We start from the raw sequence: 27641 nt of genomic DNA, 5'->3' as shown, positions 1-27641 counted from the left end.
ATGGATAGGAATGGGAAGTTTCAGAAACTGGAACAACTTTGTACTCATTGTAATATATTTGTCTCAATAATATTTGCTCTAATCAAGAGTTTCTCTAGTGACAAATATAGGTAATTATCTCACACAATTATTTTTTAAAGCTCAAACATTTCAACTGATTACTTAGACATAAGATCATGCAATCCAGAGGACGTCATTCAATTGTTCAAGCCTGATCTGCCACTCAGATATAGATCATTACTGATCTATAAAGCAAAGCCATTTCACCCACTTTTACACCATATCCCTCATTAGACTGGTCTAGATGTCCACCAACGGTTCTTTGATGGCACCTTCCAAACCGGGCACCTCTACTATCAAAAAGGGATGTGTGGGAACATCATGGCAGCTGATGTATGAGGACAACAACAAGATCATGGTGGAAGACCAAATAAGCCTCATGCCATTGGACTTGGAACTAAAAAGCCATAATTTACTGTAACTACGTCAAAATACCAGAACTTACTTCCTACTGAGACTGTGCATGTCCCTGCTTGATTGGTATTGACATGGACTGCAACGGTTCAAGAAGGTAGCTCACCATCACCTTTTCAGGAGCGATTGGCATAGCATGGTGGCATGGTGGTTAGCATTGCTGCCTCACAACACCAGGGACACAGGTTTGATTCCAGCCTCAGGTGACAGTGTGGAATTTGCACATTCTCCCCATGTCTGCATTGATTTCCTCTGGGTGTTCCAGTTTCCTCCCACAATCCAATGCAGGTTAGATGGATTGGCCATGTTAACGTGCTCATCATGTCCAAGGATGTGCAGGCTAAGTGGATTAGTCATGGGAAATGCAGGGTCACAGAGATGGATGGGGATTAGGTCTCGGTGGGATGCTCTTCAGAGGGTTGATGTAGGCTCAATGGGCTGAATAGCTTCTATCTGTAGGGATTCAATGATTAAAGATAAGCCATGAATGGTGGCCTCTCCAGATTCAGTGAGCAAATCATTTAAAAGCGTAGCTCTGGCAATTATGGATCTCCACGGGAGAAAACCCCAAATTTTCACTTCCTTTCTCACATGCCTTCTATACAGCTTCACTTCAGCTACTACTGGACCAGGAAAATATGTTCCATTATTGAGACCAAGATAGCAGATATGAGGCACTTTCAACATAGGGAAACTTGATGTAGGTTTGGATTGGATAAGTTTTGTATGAGCTGAGTTACTCATATAAACAATGTTTGAGCCTAAAGGTAACATAAGGACATAGTTGAGGCTTCAAGCATTAAATAAACTGAGATAGGTGTGGAGAAATGGGCCATTTCATTCTGAACTTAGATAGCCTTTAGGCTGGAGAGGATAAGGGCCTGGAATTGCAGAATCGAAAAGGTATCAAAGGTGGTGAGCTATCTGGTTCAGCCAGAGGTGACGGGCTCACTTGAAGGAAGACAAACGATCATTTAATAAAAGGAAATACCTTCAGTGCTGAAAGAGTTAAAGTGAAATCTGTTCAAAAAGCTGATTCTAGATGTAGAACATTCATCATAATATAGAATGCTCTTTCATTCATAATAAAAACAAAATCTGCACACTGACACTTGGCTGTAAGTTTTGTCTCTTCCACCCTGTAATTGTCTTCAACCTACGCCCAGACACTTTTGTTCCTCTTGGTTTCTAGAAATATGGTTTAAACAAATGACACACAAGTAGAAGGATGCATGTGTTTATCCAGTGAGTGGACTAAGGTCACCGGTAGGTCAAGGAAAACGTAACTCCAAATTCCTAGAATTCAGCAGTTTCCATCAAAACTGGTGTGTAACCAACAGACTTATATCTGCAGCAGGCAATCAACTGACCTAACCCTTACTGTGCTGTATAACAGTTACATTTACTTACTGTGCTCCTGACAGCAGTGTTCTTCCCTCTTCCTGCGAGGCGAACCTTTCTCAGATATGGTTCCACAGACATTGCTAACTGCAGGTAGCACACCCAACTGGTTGTTTTTCTGAGTGAGTCCAAAGCTATCAATTAAGAAGAATGTTAATGTGAAGAAAGCATTGGATCTAAATGTGATACTGCTAAAGCCCAGCAGATCCATTTTCATTTCTTCAGGTCATTTTTTAAAAAACATTCACAAGATATGGGCATTGCTGACTAAACCAGCATTTATTGCCCATCCCTAATTTCCCAGAGGGCAATTAAGAGTCAATCACATTGTTGTGGGTCCAGAGTCACGTGTCGGTCAAACCAGATAAGGACAAAAGTGCATCAGTGAACAAGACGGGTTTTTCCCAACAATCACTTCATGGTCATCTTCCTTAATTTCAGATTTTTATTACATTTAATTTATTGAATGTGGCAGGATTTGAACCCGGGTCCTCAGAATACGCCCTGGGTCTGGAATTGATACTGTTTCAATAATACCGCCTTGACTCAGAAAAGGAAAGTGAGTGTACTGCAGCCAAGTTTGCAGTTGGCACAAAACTAGGTGGGAAGTCAAGTGTTGAAGATGATACAAGGGGGAATATAGCCAAGTTAAGCAAGTGGGAAAAAAACTTGACAGATGGGATATAATATGGGAGAATGTGAGGTCATGCACTCTGACAGGAAGAACAGAGGAGCTGGCTCTCAATTAAATGGAGAAAGACTGCAGAAAGCTGCAGTACCAAGGGATTTTGGGATCCTTGTGTACAAATCACAAAAAGCTAGCATTCAAGATCAGTAGGCAATAGGGAAGGCAAATGAAGTGTTAGCCTTTATTTCAAAGGAAATGGAGTATAAAAATAGGTAAGTCTTGCTAAAACTATGCAAAACACTAGTTCAACCACAACTGGAATACTGAAACAGTTTGAAGGCTCTTACCAAAGTATAGATACATTGGCATTGGAGACAGTCCAGAGAATGTTCACTAAGTTGATGGAGGGCTTATCTTATGAGGAGTGACTGTGTAGTTTGGGCCCGTACTCAATGGAGTTTATAAGATAAGTGGAGATCTTATTGAAACATGCAAGACTCTTAGAGCATTTGACAAAGTAGGTGGTGGCAAGATGAGAGGGTCAAGGACCAGAGGTCCCCGAGTATGGACAGAGATAAGGAGGAATTTCTTCTGTCAGAGTGTAGTCAATATATGGAATTCCTTACCACAGAGAGCTGTAGAAACTGGATTGTTAAGCATATGCAATACTGAGATAGGCAGGTGTTTAATCAGTACAAGAGTTATAAGGAAAAGAGTGGAAAGTGAAGTCAAGGATTACCAGATCAACTATGATCTCATTGAACAGCAGGCAAGACGTTCTGGACCAAATAGCCCACTTCTGTTCTTATCTCTTATGGTCTTATGGTCTTTCCAACTTTCCAATAAATCAAGAACAAGAACTCTGGCTAATTTATGTTCTTCTTCATTAAACCCATGTAAATTGCATTCTTTCATACCCAGTTTTGGTTGCCAGCAATTAACCTGACCAGGCTTGAAATTATATCAGGACCTTCCTGGTCTAGTTGGTTGAATCACACTCTGGTTAGTGCATTTACCCATTACTGCACACATGCCCATCACTTCAACAGTTACAATTTCATTGCATAAATTAGCATCTGCCTATTGTCTTTATTCGGTCATGGGAGGTGGGTGCCATTGGCAAAGCCAACACTTCTCTCCCATTCCTAATTGCCTTTGAAGTAAGTGGCTTGTTTGGCCATTTCGGGGGACAGTTGAGAGTCACCACATTGCTATGGTCAGAGGTCATATTAAACTAGTCTGGGACATGAGTGAATCCTAGAAATTTAACAACAATTGATGATAGCATGTTCACTGTTACTGTTACTGAGACAAATTTAATATTCCATATTTATTGATTGAATATAAATTTCACCAATCCTCTGCTGAGATTTGAGTCCATGTGCCTAGAACATTACCCTGCACCACTTGGTTACTGGTCCAATGACATCATCAATCCTCCCCCATCGCCCTGAGTGGAAACCATCTATTACGAGGTACAGAAGATTGATTGGGGAACTCTTTGCCTCACAATGCTGGAGCTGTGTTATTTCCTATCTATTCCTTATGGGCATTGATAAAATCGATGTATTATCCAAAAGTTTGTTTAATTAATGACAGCAAAATCTTGTATCTCCAATGTTGTTCTTGAAGCTCTACAGAATTCTTAAAAATCTGCCAAATGCTGGAAGTGTTTGGAATGAGGAATACAGAAGTGGGAAGAAGGTGAACCACTCAAGATCTGTGAGCCAATATTGAGTTATTGAACTACTATCACTGATAGGACATCACTTCCTAGGTAGGAATAGCATTTTTAGCCATATTACTGTCTCTCCAACTAATCTGATAGAGGTCTTTTGACCAAGAAAGCTGAATGAGATTACAACAATAAACAAAGAAGCTGATTTCAGGTCTACGTAGAACTGATGTATTAGAAATGATAGTTCCGGCTGAAACTGTGGGAACTGTAGTGAGTCAGGGACCCAGTGGAATCACCAGTGACCTTTGATCCAGCTCTTTAACCCAGACATAATATTAGCATTTCATTCTGAGTTTCCTGATCAATTAGAGAGGGCAGCAGGGCAAGACATCAAATCTGTCAGCGGAAGCATTTCTGATTGAAGAGATTCTGGTATGGGTCAGAAAGGTCCACGTTTTCACAATGCTGCAGAAACTAAGGAATGGAAAGCAGACCTGGGAAGACTGTTCGCCGCCTCATATCCCTGGCCTCCAGCTCCCCACTCTCCTTCTCCCATTCAGCCCCTGGTCTAACATTGTTACCTGGACATACTGCTACAGGATTGCAGTAAGGTGATATTTCGGAAGGATGGGGAAAGAGGCCAGCCTTTCAAATCAAGCTGGCATTCATGGAAGATGCAAAGGAAGGCAGCAGCAGCAGGTTTATGGTCCCTCTGACCTGCGTTCGGAGAACCAAGAAGTTCAGGGACCATGAAAGGGCAGGAAAGGTGAGGCATATTACACTAGCAGGTGGCAGAGCTACTTTCCTGGCTTTCTCCTACACAGTATCCCTTAGGACAGCACAGCCCACAGTCCCACCTATTCCTCTCTCCCCATGCACCTCCACAGCTCTCACACCCAGTTTTTTGCCTATGCCATGCCATCACCCTGAATAAGTGCTTTTATTCCTTCTGTACCGCAACTACCCATTTCTAACAGTCAGAACTCTCTTTGCAAGATGAGAGACTGAGTAACCGGAGGCAAAGACAGAAACCCCATGGAGTTTGCTCCACTCACAGGGATCTTGGCCAATAGCGGTAAGTGCACAGATGGTTCTTTGGGAAGGAAGTTTCTTAAGATGAGGCTGCTGATGTCAGCAATGGGACCTGGGATCCCTGAGGCACTGGTGTTCCGACATTTCTAGAGACCACTCCCTGTAGACACTGTGTTGGGGGGCTCATCTTCTTGGAGTGCATGTCCTTGCTCTGCTTGGTGAAGCAACATATGGCTCAGAAAAGGCAGCTGCTGCATGTTGCACATGTAATTGCTCCTGAGCCTGCTGGCTTGGTGTTGCTGCTCCTCGTGTATCTTGTCAGCGCTTCAAGTTGGAGATACCTCATTTGTTTCCATGCCACAGTGAAGATCAAGGGAAAGAGAATAGAGCTCAAGGTAAGGGAAGTACAATACAGATGAAGTGCTTTCCAAGCTGTTGCCAGTCACCTGTCGAGCACTGGGAGCTCTCTTTGACATGCAGTCAGCAACAGCTTCCCCAGCTGGAGATGGTAACATCTCTTCAGATTCACTGCTCTCAATCTTCCCAGTGAGTTTCACTGGAAACACTCACTCCATTATACAATCATATTGCTTCATGGCTAATGCCCTGGGAAACTGCCACACCAACATTTGAAGGCAGACTTTTGGGTTAGTTAAATGAATTGTAGATTATATTCAGTTACTCAACAATTCCAGGAGGCTGCGTTCGAGAGTGTGGTGCTGGAAAAGCACAGCAGGTCAGGCAGCATCTGAGGAGCAGGTCGGAAATGAGGGGGGAGGTATGGGTGCAAGTTTTGCGCTTCCTGCATTAGCAGGGGGGAAGTGCTAGGAATGAGGTGTGGGCTGGTGGGGTGCATGGGATCTGACAAGAGAGCCACGGAGGATATGGTCTCTCTGAAAGACAGATAGGTGTGGGGAGGGAAATATATCCCTAGTGGTGGGGTCCGTTTGTAGGTGGCGGAAGTGTCGGAGGATGGTGCGATGTATACGGAGGTTGGTGGGGTGGAAGGTGAGGACCAGGGGGGTTCTGTCCTTGTTGAGGTTGGAGGGGTGGGGTTCAAGGCCAGAGGTGTGGGAAGTGGAGGAGATGTGCTGGAGGGCGTCATCAACCAGGTAGGGGAAATTGCAGTCTTTGAAGAAGGAGGCCATCTGGCACATTCTATGGTGGAATAGGTCATCCTAGGAGCAGATGCGGCGGAGGTGGAGGAATTGGGAATAATTTTTACAGAAGGTAGGGTGGGAAGAGGTGTAGTCCAGATAATTGCGGGAGTTGATGAGTGTTTGGAGATGGAGATGGAGAGGTACAGGAAGGGGAGGGAAGTTTCCGAAATGGTCCAGGTGAATTTGAGGTCGGGGTGGAAAGTGTTGGTGAACTCCAGGAGGTTCCCTGTTCACCCTGCAAATGGTCCAGAAAACTAAAGGCAGGGTGAGTAATTTCATTTCATTCACCTACTTTTCTAATCAATCTGTTTAGAGATATTACAACAAGCCTCCATGTCCAGGGATAGGGATACTACCACAGCGCCTCAAGAGGACCCAAGCAGGGAAAATAATGTTGGGATCCAGACCTAATTCACTTCTAGGCAGTTTATCTGCCCCTCATGCTAATAAACCTGTCTCCCTCTAGCAATTAAGATTCTGCCCATGATTCCTGTCTGCCAGGGACTGGCTGAGCTGATAATAGTGGAGAAACTGCTGCTCTCTCCTTTTTATCACCCCCAGTGCTCTCCCTATCTTCACTTACAATGACCAGTGCTATTTTAGGCTTGCCAAGGCCAGGCAATTGCTATAGTTTTGAAGCAGCTGCCTTCAGTCTAAAACAAAATTGCATGATGGCACTATTACATTATGCAGGAGGCTACTAGAGTGTCTTAATTAGGTAAAATTGGTAACAAGTGACTACTGGTGTGGCACAATGTTCTGTACAGGAGCCTCAGCTATTCGCTGTATTATCGACTAATATAACTCCATAGACAGGAGAATGTGAGGACTGCAGATGCTGGAGATCAGAGTTGAGAGTGTGGTGCTGGAAAAGCACCGCAGGTCAGGTAGCATCCGAGAAGCAGGAGAATTGACGTTTTGGGCATAAGTCCTTCATCAGGAATGAGGATTTTGTGCCAAGGAGGTAGAGAGATAAATGGTAGGGGGTGGGGCTGTGGGGAAGGTAGCTGACAGTGCGATAGTTAGACAGAGGTGGGGGTAATGGCGATTGGTTGGAGAGAAGGGTGGAGCAGATAGGTGGGCAGGAAGATGGACAGGTGGGACAGGTCATGAGGGTGGTGCTGAGTTGGAAGGTTGGATCTGGGATAAGGTGGAGGGGAGGGGAAATAAGGAAACGGGGTAAAGTCCACATTAATCCCGTGTGGTCGGAGGGTCCCAAGGCGGAAGTTGAGGTGTTCTTCCTCCAGGCTTCTGGTGGTTAGGGTTTGGCAATGGAGGAGGCCCAACACCTGCATGTCCCTGGAGGAGTGGGAGGGGGAGTTAAAGTGTTCAGCCATGGAGTGGTGAGGTTGCTTTGTGCGTGTGTCCCAGAGATGTTCTCTGAAATGTTCTGCAAGTAGGCGTCCAGTCTCCCATTTGTAGAGGAGACCGCATTGGAAACAACGGATACAGTAAATGACATGTGTGGAAGTGCAGGCAAATCTCTGATGGATGTGGAAGGCTCCTTTGGGACCTTGGGCAGAGGTGAGGGGGGAGGTGTGGGCGCAGGTTTCGCAATTCCTGCAGTGGCAGGGGAAGGTGCTGGAAGGGAGGGTGGGTTGGTGGGGGGCATGGACCTGACAAGAGAGCCATGGAGGGAATGGTCTTTATGGAATGCAGATAGAGGTGAGGAGGGAAACATACCTCTTGTGGTGGGGTCTGTTTGTAGGTGGCCATAGACAGCCTTATAACCAAGTTTGTTGATGACTGAAAGAGTGACCTTACAATTGGAGATTTTGGATAGGAGCATAAAATTACAAGATGACATAGGTAAATTAAGAGAATAGCCAAAAATGTAGCTGATGAATTCCAAGATAATTCATTTTGGACAGAGAAAGGTTAGATCCAAGTATTCTTTAAATAGTTAAAGAATAGGAATCCTGGAGGTTTGCTGAGATTGAAGGGTCAATGTTCACAGACCATTAATAGGCACCTTAGAAAAAATCTCCTGTCCTTGGAAAGGATGTGTGATAGATTCCCTGATTCTAGATTCACCAGATGTTACCAGGTCACCAGGAGTTAGATTACGAGGAAAGACGTCATCAGTTAGATTCATATTCAGTGCAATCTAACAGACTAAGGGGTGATTGGTTTGAGGTTTTATTTAGGCTTTTGAAAGGAACTTATTGAGTATTTAGAGGGAGAGCAACTTCTTTCTGCTGGTGGAGCAATCAAGGACAAAGGACCATAACCTTAAAATCAGAGACAAATAATTCAGGGAGAGAAGTAAAGAAATATTTCTTCACACAAAAGGTGTCACTGTGGAGCCCTTTCTTACCACAGGCAGAATTGAACAGAAACTAGTTCAATTAAGAATTTAAAATCAGAGATCAATAGGTCTTGGAATGCCAAGGCGAAATGGCTAAGGTAGATAGATGGAATTAAGATACGGATCTTGGTTAGAGAGATGCTGGAAATGCACAGCGGGTCAGGCAGCATCCGAGGAGCAGGAAAATCATCAGGAAGGCTCCTGCCAAAATGTCAATTTTCCTGCTCCTCAGATGCTGCTTGACCTGCTGTGCTTTTCCAACACCACTCTAATCTTGACTCTAATCTCCAGCGTCTGTAGTCCTCACTTTCGCCTGAGTCAGGATCTTGTTGAATGATGGAACAGATTCGACGGGCTGATCGGCCTCACCATATTCCAACGTTGCTACTTACAAACATGAAAAAGGAGTCTATGTGAGTACAGGAGATATTCTATTTGGTTATGATGCCAACAATGCCCCATGCCTGAAGGCACCAGTTGGTTTAGTATTAGAGATCAGACAGATTTCTGGTTTGTGTTGAATTAACTAATTTCAGCTGTGCCTTCAATAAAAGAAAAGACTTACATTTAAACTGAGCTAACATCTCCTGTGGATGTCCCAAAGTACTTCCCAACCAAGTCAGTATTTTTGAAGCATTGTCAGATAGTGGGGTAGAGAGCAAAGCAGCCAAAATGTGCACAGCTAACTCCCAGAAATAACAATGTGATCACAGTCAAGGAATTTGGTAATGTGTAATGCGGCAGAATCTTTCAAAGGACATCCAAGGATTGATTGTAGCTTTTGGGGCCCTCTGTGGTGCAGTGGCAGTGTCCCTACCCCTGAACCAAGAGACCTGCGTTCAAGTCTCACCCTCTTCAGAAGTGTGGAACAACATCTGGAAGCAAGTATGCCAGCAAGCAGATCATTGATTTTCAACTGTGGGAAAAGCTACACAATTCTTCTTTGAATTAACTTTTTTAAAAAAAAAATCCACCTTTTTTTTTACATCTGTAGCAGATATGACCTCAATTTAACATTCTGTTTGAAAGAAGCACAGCCAAGAGTACTCTGCCATTCCTGCAGCACTCGCTGTCAGTACTGCAGAACCCAGCTAATGCAGCATTCATAGAATCTCTACACTAAGGAAGCAGCCCATTCAACCTATCAAGTCCACAACGACCCTCTAAAGAGGAGAATCTCACCACACTCCCCTCACCCTATCCCCGTAGCCCTGCATTTCCCATGTCTAACCAACCTGCACCTCCCTATGGGCAATTTAGCATGGCCAATCACCTCTGTTACTACTGCACTGGAGAGTCAGCCTTGATTATGTGCTCAAGCATCTGGAGTAAGGCTTGAATCCACAACATTCTGACCTAAAAATGAGAGGCTGACCCCCTAAACTACAGCTGACACTTCAGGACCTTGGGAGTTACCTCAGTACATCAAGGCTTAAGCTCCCAATTCCTGTCCATTGTGTGTTGTGTTATTGCACAGATCTTGGGAAGACTAAATTTTTAAGAAAGCGAGATGACTTTACAACATATATCGCTCTATTAAAAAAGATCTCAACTTTACTCTCTATACATTCAGTTGGAGAAAGCATGTCAGCCAGTTAGGCAGTCAACTAGTCTGCCACACAAGCAGGTAGTTAGCAATTGGACAAGCAGTTAAACAGTTTGTTAACCAATCAAATATGTACATAATGGAATAGTAATCTAAGTCATGTTCAGGTTGTACTGGATGTTGGTGAGGACTCTCCTGTGTCCAGTTCTAGCAGCCCTGTTATAAGAAGGATGTTATTAAGCTGGAGAATGGTCAGAAAAGATTTACCAGGATGTTGCTGGGAATGGAAAGTTTGATTTATAAGGAGAAACTGCATTGGCTGGGACTTTTTGACTGGAACACAGGAGGTTGGGGGGTGACCTTATACAGGTCCATAAAATCATGAGGGGTATCAATAAGGCAGGTGCCTTGACCCTAGGGTGGGGATTTCAAGATGAGGGGGCATATTTTTAAGGTGAGAGGAGGAAGATTTTTACGCGGAAAGTGGTTTGCGTGTGGAATGAACTTCCAGAGGAAGCACTGGAGGCAGATACAGTTACTACATTTAAAAGACATTTGGATAAGTACATAATTAAGAAATATTTGGAGGGATATGGGCCAAACGCAGGCAGGTGGGACAAGTTCAGTTTGGGATTATGGTCGGCATGGACTGGTTAGACTGAAGGGTCTGTTTCTGTGCTGCATGACACTATGACTCTATGATTATTTAGGGTCTAGTAGTGTAGTAATATTGTTCCTATCCCTGAACCAGAGAGACCTGGGTCAAAGTCCCACCTACTCCAAAGGTATGTATTATATTCCTGATGAAGGGCTCATGTCCAAAACGTCAATTCTCCTGCTTCTCGGATGCTGCCTGACCTGCTGCGATTCTCCAGCACCACACCTTTCAACTGTGTATTAACATTGATTCAGAGAGTCATAAAGTCATAGAGATGTACAGCACGGAAATAGACCCTTCAGCCCAACTCATCCATGCCGACCAGATATCCCAACCCAATCTAATCTAGTCCCACTTGCCAGCACTTGGCCAATATCCTTCTAAACCTTTCCTCTTAATATACCTGTCCAGATGCCTTTTAAATGCTGCAATAATATCAGCCTTCAACACTTCCTCTGGCACCTCATTCAAAACATGCACCACCCTCTACATGAAAAGGTTGCCCTTTAAGTCCCTTCTATATCTTTCCCCTCTCATTCTGGACTCCCCACTCCAGGGAAAAGACATTCTCTAATTATCCTATCCATGCCCCTCATGATTTTATAAACCTCTATAAGGTCACCCCTCAGCCTCTGACGCTCCAGGGAAAACAGCTCCAGCCTATTCAACCTCTCCCTATAGCTCAAACCTACCAACCCTGGCAACATCCTTGTAAAACTTTTCTGAATTCTTTCAAGTTTCATAACATCCTTCTTTCTTGTTCCTTCTTTTTCTTAACCAAACACTCGATTTCTCAAGTCATCCAGCATTCTCTACACATACCAGCCCTGCCTTTTACCCTAACAGGAATATAATGTCTCTGGACTCTCATTATCTCGTTTCTGAAGGTTTTCCAATTTCCAGTCGTCCCTTTACCTGTGAACATCTGCCCCCAGTCAGGTTTTTAAAGTTCTTCCCTAATGCCGTCAAAATTAGCCTTCCTCCAATTTACACCTTCAACTTTTCGATCCAGTCTATCCTTTTCCATCATGATTTTAAACTAATAGAATTATGGTCACTGACCCCAAAGTGCTCCCGCACTGACACCTCAGTCACCTGCCCTACTTTATTTCCCAAGAGTAGGTCATGTTTTGCAACTTCTCTAGTAGGTACATCCATATATTGAATCAGAAAATTTTCTCGTACACACTTAACAAATTCCTCTCCATCTAAACTCTTATAACCATGGCAGTTCCAATCTACATTTGGAAAGTTAAAATCCCCTGCCATAACCACCCAATTAATCGTACAGATAAATGAAATCTCCTTACAAATTAGTTTCTCAATTTCCCTCTGCCTATTAGGGGGACTATAATACAATCCTAATAAGGCGATCATCCCTTTCTTATTTCTCAGTTCCACCCAAATAGCTTCCCTGGATGTAGTCCCGGGAATATCCTCCCTCAGTACAGCTGTAATGCTGTCTTTTATCAAAAATGCCACCCACCCTCCTCTCTTACTCGCCCCCACCCAAACCCTCTCCCCTTCTATCTTTCCTGTAGCATTTGTATCCTGGAACATTAAGCTGCCAGTCCTGTCCATCCCTGAGCCATGTTTCTGTAATTGCTATAACATCCCAGTCCCATGTTCCTAACTATGCCCTGAGTTCATCTGCCTTCCCTGTTAGGCTCTTGCTTTGAAATAAATGTAATTTATCTGTCCTACCATGTTCTCTGCTTTGCTCCTCCCTGCCCTAACTATTTGACTCGCTTCTGTTCTCAACTATACCAGTCTCAGATTGATCTCTTTCCTCACTATCCCCCTGGGTCCCAAACCCTCCACCTTATTAGTTTAAATCTTACAAGCAGCTCTCGCAAATCTCCCTGCCAGTATATTAGTCCCCTTCCAATTCAAGTGCAATCTGTCCCTTTGTACAGGTCACTTCTACCCCAGAAGAGATTGCAATGATCCAAAAATGTGAATCCTTCTCCCATACGCCAGCTCCTCAGCCATGCATTCATCTGCTCGATCCTCCTATTCATATCCTCACTAGCTCGTAGCACTGGGAGTAATCCAGATATCGCTACTCTGGAGGATTTCCTTTTTAAATTCCTGCCTAACTCTCTATATTCTCCCTTCAGAATCTCATCCTTTTCCCTTCCTATGTTGTTGATACCAATGTGTACAATGACCTCCTGCTGGTCCCTCGCCCTTTGAGAATATTCTGCACTCTTTCCAAGATATCCTTGACCCTGGCACCAGGGAGACAAACACCATTCTGATTTTTCGTTGCTGGCCACTGAAACATCTGCCTGTGCCTCTGACTAAATAGTCCCCGAGCACAATCAATCGCTTGGAACTTGATGTATCCCCTCATTACATTACAGCTTGTCTCAATACCAGAAACGTGGCTGTTTGTGCTAAATTCTCCTAGAGACCATCATCCCCTACAATTTCTGAAACAGCATACTTGTTTGAAATGGGTATAGCCACCGAAGACTCCTGCACTACCTGCCTACGTCTCCTGGACTTAACCCATCTGTCTGACTGTATCTGCAGCTTTTCTCCCTTCCTACAGCTGCCATCCATCATACCCCCTTGCTCTTGTAAATTCTTCATTGCTTCTAACTATCGCTCCAACCGATCCGTTTGATCTGATCGGATTCACAACTAATGACACTTCCGGCAGACATAATCCTCAGTAACATGTAAACTCTCTCTCAACTCCCACGTCCGACAGGAAGAGCATATCACTCTAATAAAGACCATCTTTGCTCCTTCACAATCTACAGACCCAGAAAATAGTAATGTCTTTTTGCTCTAAAAAGTGTTCCAGGCTAACTTTGTACTAATGGTTTATGTTTTTAAAATTTAATCAAGAGATGGATTTCAATAAAACATGTAATCAAGAAAGACCCAAACTACTCACTACTGTAGACTTAGTTAAAAATCACACAACACCAGGTTATAGTCCAACAGGTTTAATTGGAAGCACACTAGCTTTCGGAGCGACGCTCCTTTATCACCTGGTGTTGTGTGATTTTTAACTTTGTACACCCCAGTCCAACACCGGCATCTCCAAATCATGACTGTAGACTTAAAGCAGGGTTATGCATTAAAAACTATGCACTTCTCTGTTCCTGTACTGTGAACTCTCCCAAGTTTCCTCCAAGGTTAGCTGTGAATTTCGTTGCTTTTTACATTTTCCTAGATGCACTCCGATGTCCAGAGATAAGATTATAAAAATATCTATAAACCAGACTCTTAATATAAGTCTGAAATATCATACTAGCATATCTCATTCATTGTGAATATCTGTCCGAATAGGATCTGTAGTCTCGATGATATACACTACATTAACTGACATATAGACATCAGCACCGGTGTCAGCTGATGGAGAGTGTTTTACTGAGGATAGGAATATCAATAGAGGCACTTATTATGCAGTAACATTTTGTCAAAACCAGGATTTTCCCCCAGTTTTACGGTAGAACTATAAGTGCTCAAACAAATTCAATCAATACCATAATGTGTGCATTCTGTGGTCAGTTGTGAAGCCTCCTAACACCACAACCCCATACACACAACCACATCGCCCGCTGACACTTGCCTCAAGCAAAGAGTACAACTGATTGGGTAAAGTTCTGGAGAACTGCCAACACCCATTGAATTGTAGCCCAGCAGAAGTTAATGAAGGGGAGAGGAGGATGGGGGGGAAGAGAGGGAGGAAATTGGCAAAACAAAACGGCTTCAATTGTGACTGACACCACGTGTTGCATGTCTGTGAAGTGCGCTGGTTCTTGATGCAGAAAATTATAGCTTGGTTTATTTTCGTCAAGTCCGCCCCTCAACTCTTGGTTTAATTGGTGTTTTAGTCCTTGTGCACGGATGCATTATGGGTGGGCTGTGTTTAACAAACTGCGAAAAAAAAACAAGAGTTTGGTGTAACTACACAGAAACTGGGATTCACCCTCAAAATAAGCATTCAGTTACAAGCAGTAAACATGTGGGAACAGTGCTGCGGACAGAGTGACTTGGGCCAATGTTATTAACTATTTCAGCAGCTGTAGATACCTTAAAGCTGTGTCAAAAGAATCCTAACCGAAGTTTCAAAGATGGGAACCTATTGATAACAGACTTTGAAGTGAAGCCACATGCTGTTCTGGAAAATGAGCTGCAACAGAAAGAACAATATACTGACCCTGAGGTGCTTAAAGGGAAACCGGCCTTTATCCCACTAGGGCTATCATCAAACAATGGGCATAGATCAGCAGTTTATTGCATAGGTAGGAGATAATTAACACATTTATTCAGTGATGCATAATGCAAAGAATGTTCAAAAGAACACTCTTCCCTGAAACAAACTACCACTAGTTGCAGCACCAGCATGTGGCTCCTGACTGAACTCCCCATGGATTGTGGTAAGAGTTCAAGGAAATCTGAGCTGGATTTAAAAGCTCACCCAAATCATTGAAAGAGGCCCATTGGCATTGTGGAGATTACAAGGAGGAACTTGGAATGCTGGAATTTTGAAAAGACAACAGGGAAATTTCAGAAATGTTGATTGAAATAAAAACGGGTCAATGTTTCCGACGTAAATTTTCAACAGTGCAGGTTAGGCGATGGTACAGGCTGCATTGTAGGGTGTCTAAAGCTACAAAGGTTGTTTCAGTTCCAACAGTGATTTTGCAAAAAAGAAAATTGCGCCTACCATGCCAATAGAGTCCTACGTGGAGACTTGGAGACCTACAACTCACTGAAGAAGTATCACCAGTAGTGTCTTTGCAAGTCAGGTAACACAAGCAAGTTAAAGTGGCATGGTAGCTCAGTGCTTAACACTGCTGTTTTACAGTGCCGGAATCCCAAGTTCTATTCCAGCCTTGGATGGACTTTGTTAAAAATCGCACAGCACTAGGTTACAGTCAAACAGGTTTATTTGGATGGACTGGCTTTTGGCCTTCAAAGGACCAGTGCTCTGAAAGCGTGTACTTCCAAAATAAACCTGTTGGACTATAACCTGGTGTTGTGTGATTTTTAACTTTGTCTACCCCAGTCCAAACACCGGCACCTCCACATCATGTGTGGACTTTGCACGTTCTCTCTGTGTCTGCCTTGGTGCTCTGGTTTCCTCCAAGATTCCAAAGATGTGTAGTTTAGATGGATTGGCCATGCTAAATTGCCCCATCGTGTCCTGGGTTAACCATGGGAAATGCGAGGTTACAGAGGTGGGATGGGATGCCTTTCAGAGGGTCAGTGTGGACTTGATGGGCTGATTTGCCTGCTTCCACATTGTAGGGACTCTATGAAGAGAGATGGCTGGTGAAATTTGAATTCAATAACAATTTAGAAATGTAATGCTAGTCATTAATGGTGCCATGAGACCACAATCGATTGTCATAAAACCCACTCATGTTCTTTACCATCCTCACCCGGCATGGTCTAAATTTTATTCCAGACCCATAGGAATATGATTATCTCTTAACTGCCCTCTGAAATGGCTTCAGTAAGCCATTTTGTTCGAGGGCAACTTGGAATGAGCTAAATCCTATGAAAGAATTTTTAAAAATCAGTGCCCTCTGCCCAGCCAATATGCCCAACATCAAGGCACTATTTACTCAAAGTCAGCTCTGCTGGGCAAGACATGTCACCCATTTGCCTGACACCAGAATCTTGAAGCAACTGCACTACTCAGAACTTGGTCATGGCAGGAGACTTCTGGATGACAGTGGGAAATGTTTCAGCAATATCCTCAAAAAATCCCTGAAAAGGTCAACTCCCCCCTCCCCCACTCCCCGTTGACTCAGGAAGTCTCTGGTTTGTGAACCACCGACTGGTCATCTGGTCAGGAACATGACGAGAGGCTTCTTCATTGGGAATGTGCATAAGGGAAGGCTAGACATCAGCACACAAATAGACTGGCTAGCTGAACTTTTAAACACTACCTACACTACAGTGGCAGAGTTTGTAGATCACGCACTGGACTCATCAGCTCCACCTTAAAACTCATCGAACTGAAGTGAAAGCAGGCCATATCCTACCTCAAGGGACTGTCCAAGAGAAAGGAGATGAGACTCTGTTAGAAAGTTAACCTCCTTCAAACTCTTTCCTATTGGTGTTCTTAAGTGGGATTCAGGTTCGGAGTTCATGTAGGAGTTCATGTTTATGCTACCAAATCTATTCATCTAGAGGTGTGGCAGTCTTTTGCAACCTGGATCAATAGTGGTAAAAAATCAGGCTTAAAGTACAAGTGCTGTAAAATACCTCAAAGGTACTGGGCTCCAGGGAGCGGACTTTAAAAAAACACAGTACAGAAGTTGATTTTCTCTTCCAATCTGCTTTCCCTAGGCAGCACTACTCCTTTGCCTCAGTGCTCAGTGAGGGATGTGGTAGGAATGGTGATGGAAGTCAGCTCACCTATTTCATTGATAAAACACCCACTTTACAAGATGTCTAAGTAAGATTAAGTCTCACCATGCTGCCACTTGGAGTTGGTCTTTTTCTTTTGCGTGATAGGAAAACCCTTTAAAGGTATGTGTGCTTTGGCTACACAGCGGCCTCTGGAGATAGCGAGTGGAGGGCTATGATGTCTTGTCTATCAGATTGTCACAGAATCGGAGAATTATGACTACATACATGGAGGACACTCCTGACAAAGAAGTGGCATTCTGAAAGCTAGTGCTTCCAAATAAACCTACTGGACTATAACCTGGTGTTATGTGATTTTTAACTTTATCCACCCCAATTCAACACTGGCACCTCCCCATTATGATCTAGAATGGCAGAGTCTGAGGGCTAAGTGTCCTCCTCCTGCTCCTATGTTCCTGCCCTCTCCTGCAGTGTTAATAATTTAATTTGCCAAACTTGAGAAGAACCACGAAGAATGATTGAAATCTGAAGTAGAGACAGAAAGGTTGTATTCACGTTCAATGAAACTCTCCATTGTCATTGAATCTCAATAACCTATTTATTGGATAAACTTCAAAAGCTTGCTAAACTGGAGCTCAGGCAAGTTCTGTTTGGTGGCACTGGTTGCAGATACCATACGCTCCCAGCTCTTCATTGCCCAACATGTGAATTTGACAAAGTACTGTGCAGGGATAGAATTCTTGCAGGCAGATAGCTGTAAGAGAAAACTAAAGAGGGGAAAATGTTAAAAATAAAGGACTATTCATTGATTGGGAAGAAAACATTCCATGTTATATCATTCATTCCAAGCCTGTGTGAACCTTAACCCATACAGCATTTCAGGCTATAATCTCCCAGGGTGTCTGTCAGTTTGTTTGACCTCTTTGCTGCTCTGTCTTCAGCTGATAGGAGGTGTCCTTCCTACATGGCAAGATAGATGAGGTGAGCTATCACCTCCCTTGATATCAGATGCTTCCTTTCACAAGAACTGATGAAATTGGTTGTATGTTGAGCTGCTGATTAAAGTGTCAGCCTTGAGCTAGTACCAGATACCACAGGCATGTACAAAGAGATAAACAACAGTCCTTCACAAGATAGAAGGTCCTGCGGTCCATTTCATCTCAGACCAGCCACCCTCAATCAGGTTTTCCTTGTTTAATTCCAAATGTTCCTACAACATACCGTACAAAGTTTCATTCAGTGCACAGAGATCAACAATACATTGTAGAAGCAAGTGAACTTTACTGAGTGATTGGGACTGTGGAAACAACTAGAGAATTTATCAAGGGAGCAGCAATGGTGTTAGTTTATGCTTGTCAGTTATTGCTCCGCTTGGTCAACTGAGTTACAGAACAACTTCGATTATCCGAACGAGACAGGTGGAGAGTATTTTGTTCGGATAATGGATTACGTTTTACAGGACCTTTATATCTTGTTCGGATAATGCAAAATTCGGATAATTGATGTTCGGCACCTTCCCCTGCAACCGCAAGAAATGCAAAACTTGCACCCACACCTCCCCCCTTACTTCTCTTCAAGGCCCCAAGGGACACTTCCATATCCGCCACAAATTCACTTGCACCTCCACACACATCATCTATTGCATCCGCTGTACCCGATGTGGCCTCCTCTATATTGGGGAGACAGGCTGCCGACTTGCGGAACGGTTCAGAGAACACCTCTGGAACACCCGGACCAACCAACCCAACCACCCCGTAGCCCAACACTTCAACTCCCCCTCCCACTCCACCAAGTTCTCCTGTTCCTTGGATGCTGCCTGACCTGCTGCGCTTTTCCAGCAACACATTTTCAGTTTGGAAAACTGAGGTTGTTCTGTGTCCCATTTGTGCTTCTCCCAACACTCAGTTGAAATGAGAACAGTGTGCACTTAGACTGCAGTGCTAAAGTGGTAATCATCATTGGCAGTGCCTTGCAGATGAGGCTGACTGTCTTCCACTCTTAGGGTGAGTCCATGGATGGCTGTGCAGACCGATATGGCTACCTCAGGCTCTGTTACACTTCGGCAAGTGGTGGTCACAGGAAGGGCTGGGTAGCGCATTGGTGTGGCACTGCACTCCTTCTGCTTTTTCCCGATGGCAAGTCTAAAGGCGCTCATTACCTTCCCAGATGCTCCTCCCCCACTTCAGATGGTTGGGGGCCAATGATTCCCAGGTGTCTGTGGGAATGCTGCACCTCCCCAGTGAGGCCTTGAGGGTCTCCCTGAAGCATTTCCTCTGTCCACCTGGGGCTGGCCTGCCGTTTCGGAGCTGGGAGTAGAGCACCTACTTGGAGAGTCTCGTGTTGGTCATGCAGACGATGTGCCCATTGAAGGGGGTCAGTACCTCGATGCTGGGGATGTTGGCCTGGTCAAGGATGCTGTTGTTGGTGTGTCTCTCTTACTAGCCAAGGTGGTAAACTGCTGAAAATGCGTTGCTGGAAAAGCGCAGCAGGTCAAGCAGTATCCAAGGAGCAGGAGAATTGACGTTTCGGGCATGAGCCCTTCTTCAGGAATCCTGAAGAAGGGCTCATGCCCGAAACGTCGATTCTCCTGTTCCTTGGATGCTGCCTCACCTGCTGCGCATTTCCAGCAACACATTTTCAGCTCTGATCTCCAGCATCTGCAGTCCTCACTTTCTCCTCCAAGGTGGTAAACTGGCCAGCCTCTGACAGTAAGACAACAATGGTCAGCAGACTTTGAAAAAGAAAGAAACAACTTGCATTTAAATAGCACCCTTCAGAACCTCAGTGCATTTCTAAGCACTTTCCAGCTGATAAAGTATTTTTGAAATCTAGTCACATTTGTCATGAGGGAAAGAGTGCAGCCAGTTGTGCATAGCCAGGCCACACAATGTGTTAAAGATTAGATCATCGCCTCATTTTCTTTGTTATTTGTTAAGAATAAAGACTTTTTTAGGCAGCATTTTTCATGAGCATTGAGTGTTTCAAAGTGATTTACAGCCAATGAGCTGTAGTCACCTATGGTATAGGTAATGCAGCAGGTAATCATTGCACTACAAACTCCTACACAGGAATGACTTGCTTTCATTGTAATGTTGATTTAAGGGATAAATATGGCCCAGGATCCCCCACTCCTGTTCAAAATAGTGTCATAGGATCTTTCACAGCCACCTGAGCAAGCAAATAGGCATTGAAATAATCTCTGAAAGGCAGCACCACCAGCAGTTTAGCACTCCCTCAGTACAGATCTGCAGTGGCAGCCTTAAGTTTTCTTCTCAAGTCCAAGAATGGGACTTGAACACAGAACCTTGTGATTCTGTGGCAAATGTGAATCACAGAATCCCTACAGTGTGGAACGAGGCCATTCAACCCATCAAATCTGCACCAACTCTCCCTGAAGAGCATCCTATCTAGACCCACATCCCTACTCTATCCCCACACATACCATGGCTAATCCACCTAGCCTGCACACTACAGGGCAATTTACCATGGCCAATCCAGCTAATGTGCACATCTTTGGATTGTGGGAGGGAACCGGAGCACCCAGCAAAAACCCAAACAAACATAAGGAGAATGTGCAAACTCCATACAGATAATCACCCAAGACTGGAATTGAACCCAGGTTCCTGGCCCCATGAGGCAGAAGTGCTAACTACTGAGCCATCATGTGCTACTGGTAAGATCTCTCCTGTTCTCCTTCAACAAGGACCCTGAGATATTTCATGTTGACCTGAATGACTTTGATTTAATGTGCCAACTGAAAGATATTTCCAATAGTGCAGCACTTAAATCACTTTCTGTGTTCCAATCTCAGGAGTGGAACATGGGAGCAGCGAATTTTGGCCGCAGTGCCAGAATATAAGCCAATACAACTGTTTCAAGAGCATCTGATTTTCTTAGACTCAATCACTCTCTGTGGTGTAAGAAAACAAATGTGGAGATGAGGCTGTCCTGTCCCCACCCTGGTGGGATCCTCTACTCAGCTTTAAAGTAGGACATCACATACACTTCAAAATGGTGTACAACCTCCACACCTTCATGCCTTCTTCCAGCTACTTACCTTTTTGCCCATCAGCCTGAAGAAATCATTTACTATTAGCAAGAGCTCCCTTCTGGGTTTGCCTGGTTGGAAGCAAAATAGAAAGCTTGAAGAAAGTGAGCACTGCAGATGCTGGAGATCATAGTCAATACGTGTGGTGCTGGAAAAACACAGCAGGTCAGGCAGCATCCAAGGAGCAGGAGGGTCAATGATTCGAGCATAAGCTCTTCATCAGGAATGTTGGGGGGAAGGGAGGGACGATGGTGGTTGTAGGGGCCCAAGGGACTGAGAGATAAATGGGAGGGGGGTGAGGCTCGAAGGAAGATAGCTAGGAATGTAATAGGTAGATGAAGGTGAGGAGTGATGGTGATAGGTTGGAGTGGAAGGAAGATGGACAGGTAGGACAGTTCAAGAAGAGGGTGCCCAGTTGGAGGGTTGGATCTGGGTAAGGTGGGGGAGGGAAGATGAGGAAACTAATGAAATCGACATTGATCTCCTGTGGTTGGAGGGTCCAAAGGCGGAAGATGAGGTGTTCTTCCTCAATTATCAGGTGGCTAGGATTTGGCGGTGGAAAAAGCCCAGAACTTGCATGTCCTTGGCAGAATGGAAAGGGGAATTGAAGTGTTCAGCCATGGGGCGGTGGGGTTGTTTAGTGCGTGTGACCCAGAGATGTTCTCTGAAATGTTCTGCAAGTTGGTGTCCCCTCTCCCCTATGTAGAGGAGACTACATCAAGAGCAACAGACACAGTAGATGAGGTATTTGGAGGTACAGGTAAATCTCTGTCCGATGCGGAAGGATCCTTTGGGGCCTTGGACGGAGTTGAGGGGGGAGGTGCGGGCGCAGATTTTGCACCTCTTGCGGTGCAAGGGAAGGTGTCAGAGTGGAGGGTGGGTTGGTGGGGGGCGTGGACCTAACGAGGAAGTTGCGGAGGGAATGATCTCTGTGGAATACTGAAAGGACCCCAATCCCACCCACTCCCACCACATTCCAGATGAAGAGCTTATGCTCGAAACGTTAACTCTCCTGCTTCTCGGATGTTGCCTGACAGGCTGCGCTTTTCCAGCACCGCACTTTTTAACGTAAAACAGAAAGCAAAGAATTTGCTAACTCCCAGCATCCTTGCTGACACTGGATGCTGATATTGGTGCTTCAGTATTGTCGACAAAAAGAAATCAGTACCAGCTGGAATTTGTCATTTTATTGCTTTCATGATGTCCCCTGAAGACACCGCATTGAATTGGGCTTTCTGTTCTCTGGGTTAGGTAAAGGCACTCCATTGTCCCATTTCTGTCAGTGGATCAACTTAAATTTCGTTGAGTTAGACTGAAATGAATTGCATCTTCCCTGTGACTTTGCATGTGTCTTTGCCAAACTGGAAATGGGTAACAAGCTATCCATTGCATTCAGTTAACTTGGTTGGTGGGACAAAGAGACTAAGCAGTTACATGCACATGCCTCAGATTCTTGAAAGTGCAAGTTGGATGAAGTGAATTAAAGCTGAAAATGTGTTGCTGGAAAAGCGCAGCAGGTCAGGCAGCATCCAATGAACAGGAGAATCGACGTTTCGGGCATAAGCCCTTCTTCAGGAAGGGCTGAAGAAGGGCTTATGCCCGAAACGTCGATTCTCCTGTTCCTTGGATGCTGCCTGACCTGCTGCGCTTTTCCAGCAACACATTTTCAGCTCTGATCTCCAGCATCTGCAGCCCTCACTTTCTCCTGAAGTGAATTAAAACCTCAGTTCCTTAGCCCTTGGGATCTGGCTTGAAATTTTAGACTGATGACATGCAAATCAACACTCTCTCTCTCTCTCTGTCTCTCTCTCTTTCTCTCTCTGATTATAAGGCTGCCAATGGGAGGACTCTATAAAAATATATTGCCCACCAGCAGACTTCAGCATAAGCAGCAAGTTTATTCTGCAGGGTACTGCTGGCTGCACCTCAGGAGCCGACAGCGTTAGCATCCCATTAAATGCAGTATAAAAGCATTTTAAAATGAGACTGCTTTTTTTTCTCAGTTACAAAACAGTGGTATAAAACTGCACCTCATTTGGAACTAATTGCTACAATCTCAAATAAACGAAAGCCACAGGTATGACTCGTGCCAGGTCAGGGTAAATGTATAAGAATTTAATTTTTCAGCACATCCCAAAGTCTTGATCAAAAGATAGTTACAACAAAACCTGTCCAGTTTTCAAAATGGGGCCAGGGAGGAGACCCATAGAATTTGATCGCTTTAGAGTTAAATCATGAAATTGGCTATGCCAAAAAATATTTTGCCCGAGTCAGGAATTTTGTCAACCACAGGTAGAATAGGCAGTTTGGTAATCTCTGTGCCAGAAGCCCTTAATCATCAAATCTAAACAAAGTCAAAGGAAAACATTTAACAGACCTGTTCCTGTCTTTTAGTGGAATGTGGGAGGACATGGACCAGATTTAACATGCTGACTATCCAAAAATAGCTATTTAGGAAGCACAGCATATTTAAATAAGAATTTCATATTTAATTGTAATTTAGGTTAGTTTCCTTAGCTCACATGATTGTTAAATTGCGTCATTGAGATACACAGATAGAGTAGGCCCTGATGTGGTGAGTTACCTGATCTATCAATGAGGGCAAAAATGAGGTAACAATTTGTCGCTATTCCCCAGGCTGAAATTACTCCACAAAGGCCAGTATCCTGCCATCAGGTCACCATTTATCTACACGTCAAGAATTCTTGACACTGATCCAGCTCTCAGAGTGAACAGAACTTCTGATACTCCTGTTTATATCTGTTAGCCAGGGCTCCCTGCTTGGATCAGATTAACAACCCCAGTCAGGGAACTCGTGTTCTATGAGGTCCACCTGGCTGACCCTATTGTAATCAGTACACAGTACAAAGAAAGACATCATCTGGGCCAGAGGATTTCAGCTATGAAGAGTGACTATATAGACTGAGGTTATTGTCCATGGAGTATAGAAGGCTGAGGGGGGGGGGGTGATCTGACTGAGGTCTACAAGATGATGAGGGGCAAAGATATGGTTATTTGGAATAAACCCTTCCCTTAGTAGATTAGATTCATTACTGGGGGCATAGATTTAAGATAAAGAGCAGGAGATTTGAATGGATTAATGAGAATTGTTTTCACTGAAAGAGTGTTGGGTATCTGAACTACCGCTGAAAGGGTGGTAGAATTTATAACCATTAGAGCATTTAAAAAACATTTAGATGAACACTTGAAATACGATTATAGAGTTCAACCTGGATAAATGCGAGGTGACGCATTTTGGAAGGTCGAATGTGAAAGCTGAGTACAGGATTAAGGATAGGATTCTTGGCAGTGTGGAAGAACAGAGGGATCTTGGTGTGCAGGTACATAGATCCCTAAAAATGACCATCCAAGTGGACAGGGTTGTTAAGAAAGCATATGGTGTTTTGGCTTTCATTAACAGGGGGATTGAGTTTAAGAGTCGTGAGATCTTGTTGCAGCTCATAGCCAGAGACTATTTCCCAGGGCAGAAATGACTAACACGAGGGGTCATAGTTTTAAGCTGGTTGGAGGAAAGTATAGAGGGGATGTCAGAGGTGGCGTCTTTACACAGAGAATTGTGAGAGCATGGAATACGTTGCCAGCAGCAGTTGTGGAAGCAAGGTAATTGGGGACATTTAAGAGACTACTGGACATGCATATGGTCACAGAAATTTGAGGGTGCATACATGAGGATCAGTGGTCAGCACAACATCATGGGCTGAAGGGCCTGTTCTGTGCTGTATGGTTCTATGTTCTATAAAGCTACTGGCCAAGAGCTGAGAAAGTTTTAGAACAGATACGTATTTGATGATCAATGTGGATATGATGGACTGAACGGCCTCTTTCAGTAATGCAATGCTGTATGATTCTAAAAAGATCAGTCAGGTTTGCTCTTTTTAATTGTCATTAAGGATTGAGCTTCATAAAAGTGACCGGATGACCCGGTTGCCTGACATTTCAACACGTCACCATGTTTCCCGGTCAACCTGTCTGTCTTGGGCCTGCTCCAGTGAGGCTCAGCGCAAACTGGAGGAACAGCACACATTTTCCGTTTGGGGGCACTGCAGCTTTCAGAATTCGATATTGAGTTCAATCATTTTAGAGCCTGAACACTTCCCTCCATGTCCTTTACCCACATGCTCCAGGTCCTGTCAAGTCATAGGTTGCTCTTAGTACAGCTAACCCATCTTCACCTACTCATTGTCCTCATTATGATCTTTCCTTGTTCCCTAGTGTACTATACTATTTTGTCTGCCTAATTTTCTTTCATTTTATCTGGTCTCCATCTCTATCTATCCACTCACTCCTTTCCCCCCTGACATACTATCATCAGCTGGCTATTATCAGCTTTTCCTGGCTACTGTCAGTTCTGAAGAAGGGTCACTAGACTCAAAACGTTAACTCTATCTCCACAGATGCTGCCAGATCTCCTGAGTTTCTATAGCAATTTCTGTTCTTGGTTCAGATCTTCAACATCAACAGCTATTTTAGGGATTTGGATTATTAGCTTCCAACTAAGAGATGCCTTCACCTGACTGTTTTTACCCATTTCCTCTACATGCCAAATTAAAAACCATCAGGAGATTTCGGGTTCTCCTGCCACCTATTTGCCATCGGGACAGGAAAGACCCCAGGCTTCACCTTGTGCCTGAGCTGAATTATTCGACCAGATTAACCAGAAAGACAGGAAGCGTGTCAAAACTCGATACTGTGCCCTTGGTTAAGGAAGAGAAAATTAGTCATCTTTTAGCACTGTCCAATTCTCCTTGAGTAGAGATGCACTTTGGATTCAAGGCAAAGGGAGAGTTGGATATGATTGTGAGATAGATGGTCATTGGAAAGTTTACCACAATCATCATTGAGGCTCACACTGGATCACTGGTCACCGTGTGTAAGATATCTGAGTATGATTGTCACATGAGGAATCCTCAAAGGTGAGAAGGAAGGATAACATAGAAAAATACAGCGCAGTACAGGCCCTTTGGCCCTCGATGTTGCGCCGATCCAAGCCCACCTAACCTACACTAGCTCACTAAATTGAAGACAAACATCATATACTTTAACTTTTGAATCCATTTTGAACAACTCGTGCTATTTAGTTAGTTAATCAACAGCATTATCACTGGAACAGGGTCAGCTATTATTATGAAAATGGTGTGAGTGCAATATTGCTCAAGTAACATTTGTAGACGGAGGTTTCCTACCCAAAAACTGGTCTGAAAATTGCATATTGTCATAAGCTTCTAAGTATCAATTTTAATTGTGCAACATTTAAACAAGTTAAGATATCTGACCAATTTGTCCAGGTGCTATATAGGCACAGTATGGCGGCACAGTGGCTCAGTGGTTAGCACTGCTGCCTCACAGTACCAGGGATCTGGGTTTGATTCCAGCCTCGGGCTGTCTGTCTGGAGTTTGCACATTCTCCCCGTATCTGTGCGTGGTTTCTTCTCGGTACTCTGGTTTCCTCCCACACTCCAAAGGTGAGCGGGTTAGGTGAATTAGGTAAAAACAATGACTGCTGATGCTGGAAACCAGATTCTGGATTAGTGGTGCTAGAAGAGCACAGCAGTTCAGGAAGCATCCAAGGAGAAGTAAAATCGATGTTTCAGGCAAAAGCCCTTCATCAGGAATAAAGGCAGAGAGCCTGAAGGGTGGAGAGATAAGCTAAGGGAGCGGTGGTGAAGGAGGCCCAGGACCTCCATGTCCTCGGCAGAGTGGGAGGTTAGGTGAATTGGCTATGCCAAATTGCCCATAGTGTTCAGGGATGTGTACGTTAGGTGCATTAGTTAGGGGAAATGGGTCTGGGTGGGTTACTCTTCGGAGGGTTGGTGTAGACTTATTGGGCCAAATGGCCTGTTTCCACACTGTAGAGATTCAATGATGTAGTATGATATCAGATCAATTACTGCTTCACCACCGCTCTATCCCATTCTCCAACTGCCCAATCCAAAATTAGGACGTATCCAAATCATATCCTCTCTGTGAAGGCTTGTGGATTTGAGGTACTACCTGGAAACTGAGCAAATGTCAGTGGTGTCACCAACATCTCCTTTCATCTTCCTTCTTTCTTCCAAAGGCACTGAAGGATCCATACTTACAATTCCACATCCAGTGTTGGGTAGTGATGTAGGAACCCAGGCACTGAGTGCTAGTTAGTTTAACATGTAGTGTCTCACCATCAGGCCGAATGTAATCCTGGTGGTTCATGCCTCATCGACACCTTTCAAAGTGAAGTCAATGCCCAGGTTCACTTCTGAAATCGGACATCTAAACACAAACCAAAAAGTGCTTCCCGATCTCATATGGAGCCTTTTTTTTTATTGTGGATAACATTCACTTTAAAACATTGTTACAAAAACA

The sequence above is a fragment of the Chiloscyllium plagiosum genome, chromosome 33 (genome assembly GCF_004010195.1).
Source record: "Chiloscyllium plagiosum isolate BGI_BamShark_2017 chromosome 33, ASM401019v2, whole genome shotgun sequence".
NCBI classification, from domain to species: Eukaryota; Metazoa; Chordata; class Chondrichthyes; order Orectolobiformes; family Hemiscylliidae; genus Chiloscyllium; species Chiloscyllium plagiosum.
This window is presented reverse-complemented; position numbering follows the sequence as displayed.